Below are 14367 nucleotides of genomic sequence, written 5' to 3'. Positions count from 1 at the left end.
GGATCTGCCACTTTCATGCTGCCAAATTGTAGCTTCTGCACGGTCAGTCTACACTGAGCCAGTTTTCCTGGTGTTGCCTGTTTTTCCTCTGGCCTTCATTCCCCCCCTGCTGTCCTGTCAACCCCGGTTCCAGCCCTTCATTTCATCTTGTTCTTTCCTGTTTCCTTGCCCTGGATCCCCACTCTTCCCAGCTACCTCCCCAAGCCCCAGTCCCAGTTTCCCAGTTACCGGTCCAAGCTTCCCCAGACCTGCATTCTCTTATTCCCTTATATCCCTGTTTCCTCACCTTTTCCCAGAAAACTGTAGATCTGCTGCAACTCTCAGTTCTTTTAAATCGCAGCTGAAGACTTTTCTGTTTGTTTTCTTTCATTAAACCATATTGAGGGTTAATATTTTACACTGCACTGTGACTTTTATTCTCTTGTTTTATCTGTCTTATTCCCTTTTTAGCTTATTTTTATTTCTAAATTTAACACCTTTTAATTGTTTTTATATGTCTTTTTACTTGTGTTGCTTTTATATTCTGTTTTAATGCCTTTTAAGCACTTTGAATTGCTTTGTGGTTGAAATGTGCTACACAAATAAACTTGCCTTGAGTGTCTGCAAATGGATTCACCTGCTCGGCACCACTGAACAATTACAGTATAAACAAAAATGAGCACAAAAAATGCTCCCACTGAAACAAAATTTGTTGAGGACATATCCTCCTTTGCAGCGATGCTTTCTGCTCATTCAGACTATGATCACAGAACTATGCATACATCTGATAATGCATCTTTATTTGTTAATTTTGTCCCATTGATCTGGCACTTTCAGCCACTGAAAACAGTTTTTTGAAGAGCACCTCTAAAGTGGATAACTTGATTTATTTATTTATTGAATGGGACAGTGTGCGGTTTGAAACATTAAAGACACACTGCACCAGAGTTGGCTTGAAGCTAATTTGCACGCTTTTCAGAAAAGGTGGATTTATAACACACTTGTGACAACATCTGTAATAAGCTATACTGACACACAACATATGTGATCACAGAGGGAGTTGGAAGCGAGGCGCCAGGCATACATCACTGCCAAAAGGCAAAGAAATATTTTCAGTGTTTGCATTCTTGTGAGGTTCCTTCTACGGGCTGGGAAAACGTTCCACACAAAGTCACAAGAATCAACAGCACTTGTTGTTCCTGCCAGCTTGAGCTTAAAAGTGCTAATCAGAGAAATCATCTGCCAAAGTGTTTTTCTGGAAGGAAAACTTGCGGGCACATTGCTCTGGACGCCGCATAGATTACGGCCGTTGGGTTTAAAGTTGCTTCTGGAACGAGTTGACCACAACTGTTGCCATGTTGTGTATATTGTGTGGGATTGTGTTATAGCACTGTATCCAAAACAAGGGCATGCGGGGGGGTGGGGGGGGGGGGGGGGGGGGGGGGGGGGGTTGGGGAGAAGAACCAGATGTGGCTACTGGCAGATGGTTCGTGAGGAGATCCTCCAAGCTTGGATAGTGCCCACTACATGACATCAGTACCAGATGGTTTACTCATTAACACCCAACCTCTCAAAACATACAGAAAAGGCTGTGCTGAAAGTCAAAAAGTCGACATACCGACTGCTGCTGCTCTACGGCACAAGTGTTGGATGATGGCAATTAAGCCTAATTAGTCAGTGTAACAACATTATCCAGTCCTCGCCGTTTGGGCCAAAAGCAAGAAGTACATTTTAAAAATACTGCGCATCCACTTTGAATTTAAATGGCTTGTAAGGATGAAACCAAGGAATCCAGTTACAGTATCTGAAGTCTCTATTTTTTTATAAAATATGTGATAAAACTTCTCACTACGTTGCCATCTCTACAGTGATAGAGCTTGGCACACTTGTCTGCTCCACTACAGCTGGATCCATGTGTTGTGACGCCTGCAGTGTCCTGGTTTGGCCCCCCACCATCAGGTGACCAGTAGGTATTAACAGCATAGCCTGTCGTTTTTTACAGTCTCAATACAGAGAAGAAAACACTTTAGTAACATAAAGGCGAGGTAACTGAAACAGGAACGCATAGATGAGCATAAATAATTACTGTCAATGCAGATCTGTCAATATCTGATATATATACATTCCTCTCTCAATCACTTATGTTGCTTTTTGCTGAACATTTCATTATTCATCCTCAAAAAATGCAAACTTTGTAAGAGTTAATGGAGCATCAGTGCTTACACAAGCTTTTCTGTAGCCTACTTGATATATCAATCATCATAGTCTTTGTTTTAATTTAGACTAGAAGTGAAGAATCTTGTTCAGTATGACTTCAGATACCAGACATATTAATTTAAATGTCCTCATACCTCCATAATATGTTTTTTTTTTAATAATATCCAGTCATATTTATGAGTAAATAAATTGGAAAAGATTTATTTTCCAGCAGTAAAGCAAATATGTTTATGAAGAACTTTAATATAGATCAGAAAATTCCACTTCTCATAATAAAGGAATTCCTCTTAAATGAAAGTTGAATGTACGTCGTGAGCTGTTTACAATCCAATCACTGACTGTCAAATCAAAGGACGACAGACAAAACACAGTCAAGACAAACAAGATAACTGCTTAATAAGAGTAGACGTTATGTTTATAGACCAGATCCTGTCTTCAATCCTTCTGTTGACCCTTCATGACAAACGTCTGAGCAGCTGTTGTACTGAAGAGCTGAGAGCTTTCACCGGAGCTTATAAGTGTTTATAAGTGTTTGATAGGTTTCTGCTCTCCCTGATTCCAGTTCTTGGCAAAAAAAACCAACAACTCACTTTTAACATTATGAAAAGTTTGCAAAAATATGACACAGCCTGTAAACACTAACGCGGCTCCACACAGTTCATGAGAAACAGATGTTTCAGTTCACTCAGAGTCAAGAACCTCCTCCATCTCTCCTGATATTCAGCTTATCACAGGGAGGAGGCGGGACGCGGTGTGTTGTTTCAACTCCGGCTTTAAGACATTTCAAACAATATCATCGACAGCTAGGAGATGTCGTAACGGCTGAACCCCTTTTTAAGCCCCTGAAAAATCCAGCAGGAATTACTGGAAATTCAAACAAAACATGAGAATGAGGAGACAAAGCTCAGATTTTGTTTCTTGCATTGCAGTAGATTATACATGTAACTCTGCAGACAAATATAATTGTTTTAAAATCACTGCTTTTACTTTGAAATCGCTGCACTTAGCATCAAACCTTTGCTGACGGTACACAGCAGGTTATTTAAATATTTTTATGCACACACAAACAACTGAAAAAATCCCATCGGGACTAAATTAACTCTTAGATATTTCTAATGATACACAAAGCCAACAAAACTGGGAGTCAAAAATAACTGCAGGCAACTTCTGAACACAACACCGTGTTAGAATGTAATGCAACACAAAATGCAGCAAAAGTGGCTTTTGTTTATAAAAATAAATATGCTTGTGAAGTAAATTGCCGTAACTATTAGGGATGTGCCCGAATACAAATACATTATTTGGCAAAGAGTGAGTTTTATACGAATATTTGTTTCATACAAATATTTTAAAAGTTATTTGTTGTGTGTGTCCCCCAGAGATAAAGCTGAGCTACTGACACAAGCAAAGTGCTCCCAACAGACTCTCCATAACCTGTTGTTCCCCTTCTCCTTTAAACGAAGTTAGGTTGTAAAAAATAGGCAATAAATGAAAAGTGCAAAGCAAGAATCACCTTTGAAGTTCCTCCCTACATGTTACATGGTGTGCTGTCTCTGTGTTATGGGTGTATAAATAGGTAGAGGTTTGTCTGTAATGAGTTGATGAGTAAAGTTTTAGTTCAGTAATCAGTGCAGTCGTCTATGATCTGGGAGACTCCAGTTCAAGACCCGATGTGGGGACCTCCTTCATAAGATAGTTTATTCATGAACACTTATTGTAACACTTAAATTTTCTAAAATTTAAAATGTGATAAAAACAAAAACAGGATTTTTAAGCCTCTTTCCACTTTTATTCAAACACAAATACAAATATGAATAATTTTGCTGCCTCAACAAATACAGATACAGATACTGGGATCTCTGCACATCCCTGAATATATACACATACATATGTCTACTTTGCATTTGTTTCAAATGTAATACTAATAGCAAAGTTTGTATCTGTGATGAAGTTCAGGTCAGGTTCTGGAGAACAGGATGACCCAGTTCAATAAATCAGTGCTGAACATTTCAGTGAAGGATCCAGGAAGTAAGATAATGATTGGTGGTTCAATTCAGCAGAAAAGGGGGCAAGGCCAAGATCAATTCTTTATCCAGCAGCAGAGCTGTTCTGAGAAAAAGAGAAATGGCATCATGACCAACTCCAACTATCATCTACAGGGTAATTGGGTATCATTTCCTCAGACTGTGCAGAACGGAGGCCGCCAGGACGTTCTAGAGAGCTATCCCAGAGGGGAAACTGAGCTAAGCCTTAAACAAGCCCTGAAAACTGCAGATTGAATGATCATCCATGGGTTTAACTACAAAAAGAAGACTCTGTTCTAGCTGGCAAGAGATACTTTTCAAAATAATCCTCCAGTATGTGCTATCATTGAAATACATTAACCATTTGTCTCAAAGTTGAGATTGAGGTCAGGGTGACAACAAGTAGGTGATACTCTGGTTTTTCTGTTCGTCGATGGTGGCTAATATAGAGGCTAATAATGGACTTTTAGTTGTTACTGGACTGCACTCAACAGAACCGTCATTAGCTGGATTTAATCAGGCTTGCGTGAAGAATGCCTCAATCTGGATAAGCAGACTTTTTCCCTCCCAAACAAAACATTGGCCCAAATCGTTCTTATACTGTTTCAGATGTCTTGAATGCCGTCGTTCATCACGCAGACATCGGAGGGAATGTGCCAAAGCAACAGTTTTCATCTACATAAAAAACAATATTAGATTATTTTTTCATCAGTGGGAGACTTCAAGATAATACCGAGGGCAGATTGTTGATTGCTGCCTAAGGTTTATGTAAAGTGATACTTTGATGTGCCTACATCTATTACATCTATCTATTACAGCCTTTGTTATGTATTCATGCAAACTATCATTTTAATTTAATGTAATTCTATTTATTAAACAGTGTTTGCACTTTTAAAAGAGTAAAATGACAGACATGCATTTGTTCTATGTACTTTGTGTCTAATCCATGTTTAATCAGAGTAATTGTTTGAAAGAAACATAACAATGTTTTTTTTAATTGTTATTATTTTATATCATGTTTATTCTGTTTACTTTTTACACAACAATGTATCACTGAGTACAGAAGACATAACATTAACTGATGCCATGGTATGAATTTAAACACATTTTTATTAGAGAGAGAAAGGTAGAGTTACTTTGTGCAGTTCTGCTGTGAAGCACAAAAAAACCACCAGATGTCTGGAAGATGCAACAATCTGATGTGAAGTTCAGTTTTCTGTCTCAGCGTCTGTCGGACGACAGTTTAACCACAACATGTCAAATATCCTCCAATCACATTCAAACAAGCTATAACAGCAGCCATGTTGGAAATCTGATCTCAGAGCTCCTCAAACTGATCATCCGACAAGCAGACTGTTGATCGATCAGGTTATTAATTAGATGTCATGAACTCAAATTGCAACTGATCTGAGAGAAATGCAGCTTCATTCTGACTGAGGGTTAAAATCAGGCCGTCTGGTGTAAGAAAACTCCCAGCATCCCCCTTGTCTGTGTGAGGGAAGAACGATCCAGCGCTGAACTGACTGGTCTCACAGTTTAGTTAAGAAGGGAATAAATGTGATGTGTAATTTTTTAGCATTTGTTCAAAATCCGTTGTTAAAATATTCAATCTCAAGAAAACATCATGAAAGAGGAACATTTACTTTTAGAGACTTTAAATAAGGCACAAAAAATTATCAATAGCTGTTTTTTTTTAATTTGGACTGGCAAAAGAAAATTCATATCTACATTCAGACGTGTTAAAAAATTTTTTTTTTCATTTTTTGCTTTGTAAGTTTCTCATGAATGATTAAATTCCCATTAGTTTGAGTTATGAAATCAGTGCACATTTTAAATTTCAGCAGCAACTTTATCTTGTTGAAATTAGAGACTTTAAATAAGGCACATTTCTGTCAAAGGAAAATCAAATCATTGATAGCTGTTTTGTTTTTTTTAATTTTGACTGGCGAAAATTTTAAAGAAAATTCATATCTACATTCAGCCGTGTTAAATATTATTTAATTTATTTCTTACTTTTTTTGCTTTGTAAGTTTCTTATGAATGATTAAATTCCCATTAGTTTGAGTTATGATATCTGTGCATAATTCAAAATTATTTTAGATTTAAACAGCAACTTTATCTTGTTGAAATTATATTTTTATCCTACTTACAATACTTTAGGATGAAGTCAGTGTAGAGTCTGCATTGAGTACCAAAGACACACAATCAGTTCCTCCTAATTTTTTATCATAATCACATTTATAATTTTGATCTTTTGACCCTTGGTTATCTTTTTATAGATATGGGGGTTTCTCATCGTATCAGTTCTGTGTTTATCAGCAGCAATCGAGGCTCATGATCATCATCTCTCTCCTCTCAGTCACTGCCTTCCTCTGATCTCATCTATCTGCGGCTCAAATTAAATCACTAACTTGATGTCGGCTCCAGCAAAACACGATCACTCAACTGAGTCAGCAGAGTCCCACAGATTCACTTCTCCGCCAGCGTCGGCGTCTAAATGAAATGCCAATCATTCTGCTTCGCTCCGGAGGGAATTTACAGTCGGACGCGTCTCTGTGTGGCTGCGGGTCACAGCGGCAGTTTGTCAAGTGTGAATTTATTGGCCCTAAAACAAACAACGGGGCCCGTATTTCCTGAAATAGTCCAGTCAAACCAATCGGCTGCCACACAAAGCCGGTGAAGAGATGAAAGATTATAAAAGAGGAAACCTTCACCTTTCATTCCTAGCATGGCAAGAGGAAATACTTTTTCCTGATTAGATGTGTCCAGTGTTCCCTAAAAATAGTTTTACCACCATCCCATTATTATTCTATTATTATTCAATTCAATAAACTTTATTTGTCCCTGAAGAGCAATTCAAATGATCCAATATTTCACCAATAAATCAAAGATTAGAGAAAAAGTCCAAAAACTGAAAACAGATTTGTGTATCAGAACTTTGTTTTTTCTTCTTTCCTCTCCCATTAATCATCTCACGACCCCTCAGATTTATCTGCTGACCCTTTGGAGGGGCCCGACCCCTAGGTTGGGAACCACTGGACTAAACTAGCTAACTGTATATAAAGTAGTGTAAACTAGCTCCACCTCCAGCAGCTACAACAGTAACATGCTGCTCTAACACTGATGCTTCACTATTAATAATCTAATGATGTCATATATAATAATATATCAGTCAGAGGGACCAAACCACTACTTTTACTGCAATACTTTAACTACATCAAGCTCATAATACTTATGTACTTTTACTGCAATACTTTAACTACATCAAGCTCATAATACTTATGTACTTTTACTGCAATACTTTAACTACATCAAGCTCATAATACTTATGTACTTTTACTGCAATACTTTAACTACATCAAGCTCATAATACTTATGTACTTTTACTGCAATACTTTGACTACATCAAGCTCATAATACTTATGTACTTTTACATCAGGAAGTTAGATGCTGAGATTAAAGATACAAACTGCTTCAGGATCAAATATGTTTCTCCTTCAGACTGTCGAGTAATGAGTAAATGTAAATGTAATTACTTTTACAATTTTCAAATAACTTGTCCAACACTGTTATTATGGGCCAAGAAATATCTGAACTTTCTTGCCTGATATCAGATAGAATTGTTAACTCTTTAAGCTGAAATTATAACTTCCACATCCGCAAGTAGGCCAGGGTCCACTAGGGTCCACTAGGGTCCGTGTGACGTAAATTTTGTCTTCAGAGGGAGTACACGTAAGCTCTGTGTGGACATCTGTGTACCTTCAATTAATGCTGTCTTTTTGTAGACGCTGATCTACTGCACATGTGTGGAACGTGTCCTCCAAGCAGATTCAGAAAATAGTATAAACAGAGCTACGTGGTGTCAGTCGCCAGAAGAAACGTTGGCGTTGAACGTTTCTACAAACCACAGAAACGTTGAATACCTACATTTCAACACGTGTAATACGTATCATACCAACATTTCTGCAAACGTAGCATATTAACATTTCTACCTGTTGAATAATGATGTTTTATGGTGTGATGACGCTGTGGTTAAGGTCTGGTTAGGTTTAGGCACAAAGACCACCTGGCTAGCGTTAGGGATAGACCATGGTTTGAGTTAAAATAAAAATAAAACAAAAACAGCTGATGTCTCACTAAAAACACCCGGTTTTGTCGGTTGAAACGGGAAGCGGACATTGGTTTCGGTTTCGAGGTGGTCTTGAACCGTGTTCCCTGCTGCCAACAAACTTACTAACCATGTTAATATGATACGTATTTCACGTGTGGAAACGTAGATATTCAACGTTTCTGTGGTTTGCAGAAACATTCAACGCCAACGTTTTATTCTGGCGACCAGGCTGTGTCCGCAGCTGTCCGTGTACGCATCCACTCAGGAGTAAATCTGTAGCGTTACACTCCATTTCCAGCTTCAGTCTGACATTTGCTTCCACTGTAACCAGTTTCCATGGCAGAGGTGGATTTGATTTTCCCTAATCAATCAATAGAGACTAACGTATCCATTTGAATCTAACGTATAATAGTATAAGTAGTAATTCCAACATACTGGTTTTGTTGGGGTTTTAAGAGTAGAGCACAGCGAAGTAAAAACAAACTATGATGTCAGGCGACATTGAGAAGACATGCTGTCTATGTAAAATACATTTGTTAATCTAGGGGGGTCAAATCTCGCACGGCGCTTACTGGATAATCAGTTTATCATCCGATAATCCACCGTTTCATGTCATGATGCCAGAACAGAATCAGTCAACTCAGTGGGAGGATTCAAAGGTCTGAACCAGGCAAAAATCTTTCACCAGTTTCCCAGTATTAGCGTTACAGCATTAGCAGGGACAAGGAGACCAGAAGTGGACGTTGAAAACTGGGGAAAATGTATGTATATTAATGGATTATGGATAAGTGTCCATATATAGAAAATGATGGACGTATACCTGACTCAGAGGTCACTGGTTTGATTTGATTGAGTCCTCTGGGTTCTCTTTGTCTAAAAGCCTGCGACGTCTTTCAGTCGGCGTGTTGAATGTGATTATGAATCTCTATTAATGAGCTACAGACTCTGATCTCTCTCTCTCTTTACCTCTGCAGGTTGTCAGCTGCTCTGTCTAATTTCAGCGCTGCTTTTTATAACCTTGACACACTTAGAAAGATGACACCGCCGCTGCCGCCGCCGCCGTCTGCACCTCCTGCTGCAAAATATCGGTCATAGCCTACGGGCACCTGTGCTCCACCGTTACCGGGGTTGTCACGGCAACTGTACCCATCAAAAATTCAGTTAAGTGGAGCAAAATGACTTTAATTAAGTTCGCTTCAGTCAGAGCAGATCTGTGATTCTGGAGCCACATGATCACAGTGTTCCTCTGCAATGTTTCTCCTCCTGCAGAGCGGCACTGATGCCAAAACCATAATTTTGATTTATTTCAGAGCTCATGAGAGAGAAAGAGAGAGAGAGAGACGGACAGAAAGAGATAGAGACACCACTTTGGAGTGATTGCATTCAGCTCCATCTGTTTGTTATGCATTAGCCGAGCACAATCGAGCACTTTTCGAGCAATCTGTTGCAGAGAAATGAACGGCCTCGGGCGATTCAGGTGCAGCGAAGGAAAAGAGGAGTGCCGTCTGCTGATCCACGACTCCATTAAGACGTTTTCATCGCAACCACTTCCTCTTCTGTGCCAGAAACACTTGAATAACCTGCAGATATTTCCTGAGGAGTCTCTGTTGCTTGTCAAATTGAGATTGACTTGTCAAATCCGTTCTTTCAGCCGCAGTAATATGCATTAACACCATCAGAGGTAGGATTTACATTACACGCAGCAGGAGTGGATTTTGAGGGGTTTTTTTTCCTTGAGAGAGTCAATCTGTCTGGCTGCAATCCAGGAAATGTTTTCTCTAAAATTATCCACATAAAGCAAACACTAAGAGGTCTACAGTGACAGTCACAAGACCACAGAAGAAGAAGAGGAAGAGGGAGTGATACCTGACACAAGAGGAATAAAAACATTTTGCTTTTTTAAACTCTTGGAAAACAATAGTTACTGTGGTAGAAAGTAGGGATGTGCAGAGATCCCAGTATTTGTATCTGTATTTGTTGAGGCAGCAAAATAATTTGTATTTGTATTCAAATGAAAGTGGAAAGAGGCTTTAAAATCCTGTTTTTGTTTTTCCTTGCAGACAGACCTCTACCTATTTATACACCCATAACACAGAGACGGCACACCGTGCAACATGTAGGGAGGAACTTCAAAGGTGATTATTGCTTTGCACTTTTCATTTATTGTCTAGTTTTTTATAACCTAACTTTGTAGAAAGGAGAAGGGGAACAACAGGTGATGGAGAGTCACTTGGGAGCACTTTGCATGTGTCAGTAGCTCAGCTTTATCTCTGGGGAACACCCCCAACAAATGTATGAATGTATGAAACAAATATTCGGATAAAACCCATTATTTGTGCTTTGCCGAATAATGTATTTGTATTCGGGCACATCCTTAGTAGAATGTTAATTTAAAGCTGTGTGAATTCATGTTTTGGTGAGTTTGGGGGGCAGCGTAACGAGCCGTAAACACATCTGACATATTAACATCTTATAAAGTTGTTACAGTTAACATGTTAGCAAACACAGAGCAGCATTATCATCCCGCTAATGTACATTTATTCAAGGTTACTGCACTTATGGACAATTTTGATACTTTTAACACTTGAGTATTTCCGTTTTATATCACTTTCTACTTCTACTTCACTACATTTCAGAGGGAAATATTGCACTTTTATTGTACATATTGTATATTTATCTGACAGCTTTAATTACTAGCCACTTTTCAGACATACGATAAGCTAATAAAATACAAATCATTGTATCGTTGCAGATACTTTAACTACATAAAGCTGGTAATACTTCCTTCCTTACTTAATACTTTAACTTAGGATTTTTACTTGTAATGGAGTATTTTTACATTGTTGTACTGGTACTTTTACTTAAATAAAGGACTTGAGTATTTAAGTAAACTGAGTAACACTAGACATGCCGTAAAAACCAAAACTAGGAGCTAAAAGAGTCTAAAAAGCTTCATAGAGCTGCAGAGTTGAGTTATATGACTCATTTCATATTACATAGAATCATTTGATCCATTGTTAATATAAAATATTGATTAGTGCAGCTATAAAGGGACAAAAAACATGAATAAAAGGAAGCATCACTCTGCAACTCTACTGTGACACTGAAAAGACTCCATAATGTTTCATAATTATTCAAATATGGAAGCTACAGACAAATTAAACGTGTCCACCTGCTTCTGCATTGACGCCAAATAAATGTTGTAAAAAAGAAAAATGTCAGTAAACACATTTAGAGTCATTCTGTGGTTTAAATGGTTCATCTGTTCATTTATTTCATCCTGCTGTTGAGAAAACTGTGAAAAGAAAAGTTTGTGAAAAGAGTGTTGTGAGTTATGGACATGAATAATGTGCAGGTATAATGTGTCCTAAAGGAAAATGTTAAAGTTTCTGTAATTACTTTCTCATTTCATTCATTCATTTGAGGGTTATATTACATATTCTTTAAGTTTTATCTCCCTTAATGAATTATATATATTTCTATGAAGCTATAGTGGCTGTTTTACCATAATCCAACTTCCTATGCCACTTATTCTGTAAAGTATCTTACTTTTTGACTCACGTTCTACTAAATTAAATCCAATTTTCTTGTGAAAACCCAAATCTCCCGCAGGCAGGGAAAACACTGAATGAAAATATATTTAAGGTTACATTAAAGGACAGTTTCAAATTTTCTAGTGTGTCATAAAACAACAGTCAGGAGCCTAAATGAACACTGAAACATGTTTTTCTTGCTGTAATCATTCCTCCTGTTCATACTGACCATTAGAAGATCCCTTCATAATGATCTTACAATGGAAGTGATGGAGGACAAAATCCACAGTCCTCCTTCTGTGCAAAAATGTATTTAAAAGTTTATCTGAAGCTAATATGAAGCTTCAGCGTCCAAATGAGTCAAATCAAGTAGATATCTTTCAATGTTACAGTCTTTTTAGTTCCAAAGTCCCTCTTTTTGTTACTATACTTCCACCTGCAGCTCAACAGGGAAACACTGTCCGAGGAAACACAAAGAGGGAATTTGATGCTAAAAAGACTGTAAATGTGTCAGATATCCACTTGATATGACTAACTCAGACTACTGAAGCCTCATATAAGCTTCACAGAGACTTTTAAATGACTGTGTGGACACACTGTGGATTTTGGCCTCCATCACTTCCATTGAAAACACATTTGAAGGATCTTTTAATATCCAGTATGAACAGGAGGAATGATTACTGCGAGGAAAACCTCTTTCACTGTTCATATGGACACCTGACTGCTGGTTTAAGACACACTTGATAAATTGTGAACCTGTCCTTTCAGCCTGGTCCATTACTGACTTGATGTTATATTTCTAAACTGAGGATGTGAACCCTGGTTTTTGATGTCAGAGAGTCCATCCTCCGACTTCAGAGCGATCCAGAAAAACGTTTCCTGTGAACGTAATCCAGGTAGCGATTACATTTACAAACGCAACATAACTGGGGGAAACGGTTTAGCTGTATATGAACGTCATTTCTAGGACACAGTGTAGCTCACTGATGCGTTCTTAATATTTTTTGTACAGCACAGAGGAATAAGATATATCAGGCTTTGATACACACACGATACTTGTCAGGAGATCAGCCCGAGGCTCTGGACTCCCTGCCTGAGGTAATAAAGGCAGGCTGAGTCAGTGGCTTCTTTTAAATCTAAGCTCAAAACTTAATGCTAGTTTTATTCTGTTTTATTGGTTTTACTATTCTTATATATTGTCAGGTTGGCTTTTATTCTTTTATCACTGTGTTCACTGAATGACTGAACAGTTTTATTTTCATGTCTGTACATTTAAGTTTTTGTATCAACCAAATATATTTATATGAGCCATCCCTCTCTGACTTATTCAGACACATTAACCAATAAAAAACCAAACAGTAGAAATGAAACATATGTTAGACAAAGCCCCACAACACAAATAAAACTAAGTATGTATGAGGATTTTATATTTCTTCTCATATTTGATGCCTTATAAATAATCTATAGTCAGAAAAGGCAGGTGCTCACTGATATCAGAGAGTTTTCTAGAACATCGTCTTCAGGCCTGGAAACTGTATTCATGTGGAAATGTTAACGTTAAGTGTGTGTGAATGGAGCTCTCGGTGTGTGGGATCTAATCGCTTCTCCTGTCAGTCGGTTTCAGGGAATATAATGACTCATCAAGCTGTGAAAAAGAGAGTGTTTTCTTTCTAAAAAAAAAATGACAAATCCACCGTCTGAAAGAAGTGACACCTTCTGTTAGGGAAATGAGCGCTGACACGCCGGCGGAGGAAGTGGAATACTAATGAAGCTGTGAGCCGATCTAACATCTGTCTCACACACACACACACACAACGGCTACGATTAACACCATGAAATCTACTCCTTCAAAGAGAGACTTTAGTATCATTTACCGACCTCTGTCAGTAAACTACGACGGCGCTGGAAGACATGAGCGGTAAGCGGAGTGTGCTGTGATATCATTAAAGGTGCATTCATTGATTTTTTTTTGGCCACTCGGGGGGCCGAAGAGCTCCACAACAAGCTGATAGACACCAACACTGACATATTATCTTACAAAGTTTCTCTGGCTGACAGTATCTGTTGGTTACAGCTGATATAGCTACACATCCAGCAGACACAGAGCAACATGATCATACACTGGAGTTGTGTTTGTGTCCACTTCATGAATTATATATATATATATATATGTAGAAACTGGATACCGGAAAATTGTTCGCTGAGCAAATAAGCCAAAAAAGCTCCCTAGCTTCCAGATTTGCTTCTGCATTGTGCGACATGAAGCTCATTAGAGTTTCTCTGAGCTGTTTCGTCGACTTGTTCCAGAAGTAAAAGTCCCACTGACTGTCATTTCTCTCTCTCTTCTACAGCTTTGATCTGCACGAATCTCCTGGTTGAAACATCAAAACAAAAGATGAACAACTGTGTTAGAAAATATCTGGTTCTTTAGTCAATGATAGAAGACTGTGGACTTAAAAACTTCAAGATAGAAGTGAACTACGACTCCCAAAACGTCCAATAA

General features: G+C 38.2%; 1 long non-coding RNA gene across 1 annotated transcript; it reads left to right on the top strand.

Moving 5' to 3' along the window:
* Positions 1 to 8268: 8268 nt before the first annotated feature.
* LOC137194722 (uncharacterized) lies at positions 8269 to 14299 on the top strand. Its single transcript, XR_010931009.1, has 4 exons — positions 8269 to 9092; positions 9306 to 10012; positions 10392 to 10466; positions 14216 to 14299. It is a non-coding gene; the product is annotated as an uncharacterized lncRNA (long non-coding RNA).
* The last annotated feature ends 68 nt before the right edge of the window (positions 14300 to 14367 follow it).

Source organism: Thunnus thynnus, chromosome 12 (genome assembly GCF_963924715.1).
Source record: "Thunnus thynnus chromosome 12, fThuThy2.1, whole genome shotgun sequence".
NCBI lineage: Eukaryota > Metazoa > Chordata > Actinopteri > Scombriformes > Scombridae > Thunnus > Thunnus thynnus.
The sequence above is the reverse complement of the archived record's forward strand: the minus strand, read 5'-3'. Positions and strand labels throughout refer to the sequence as shown.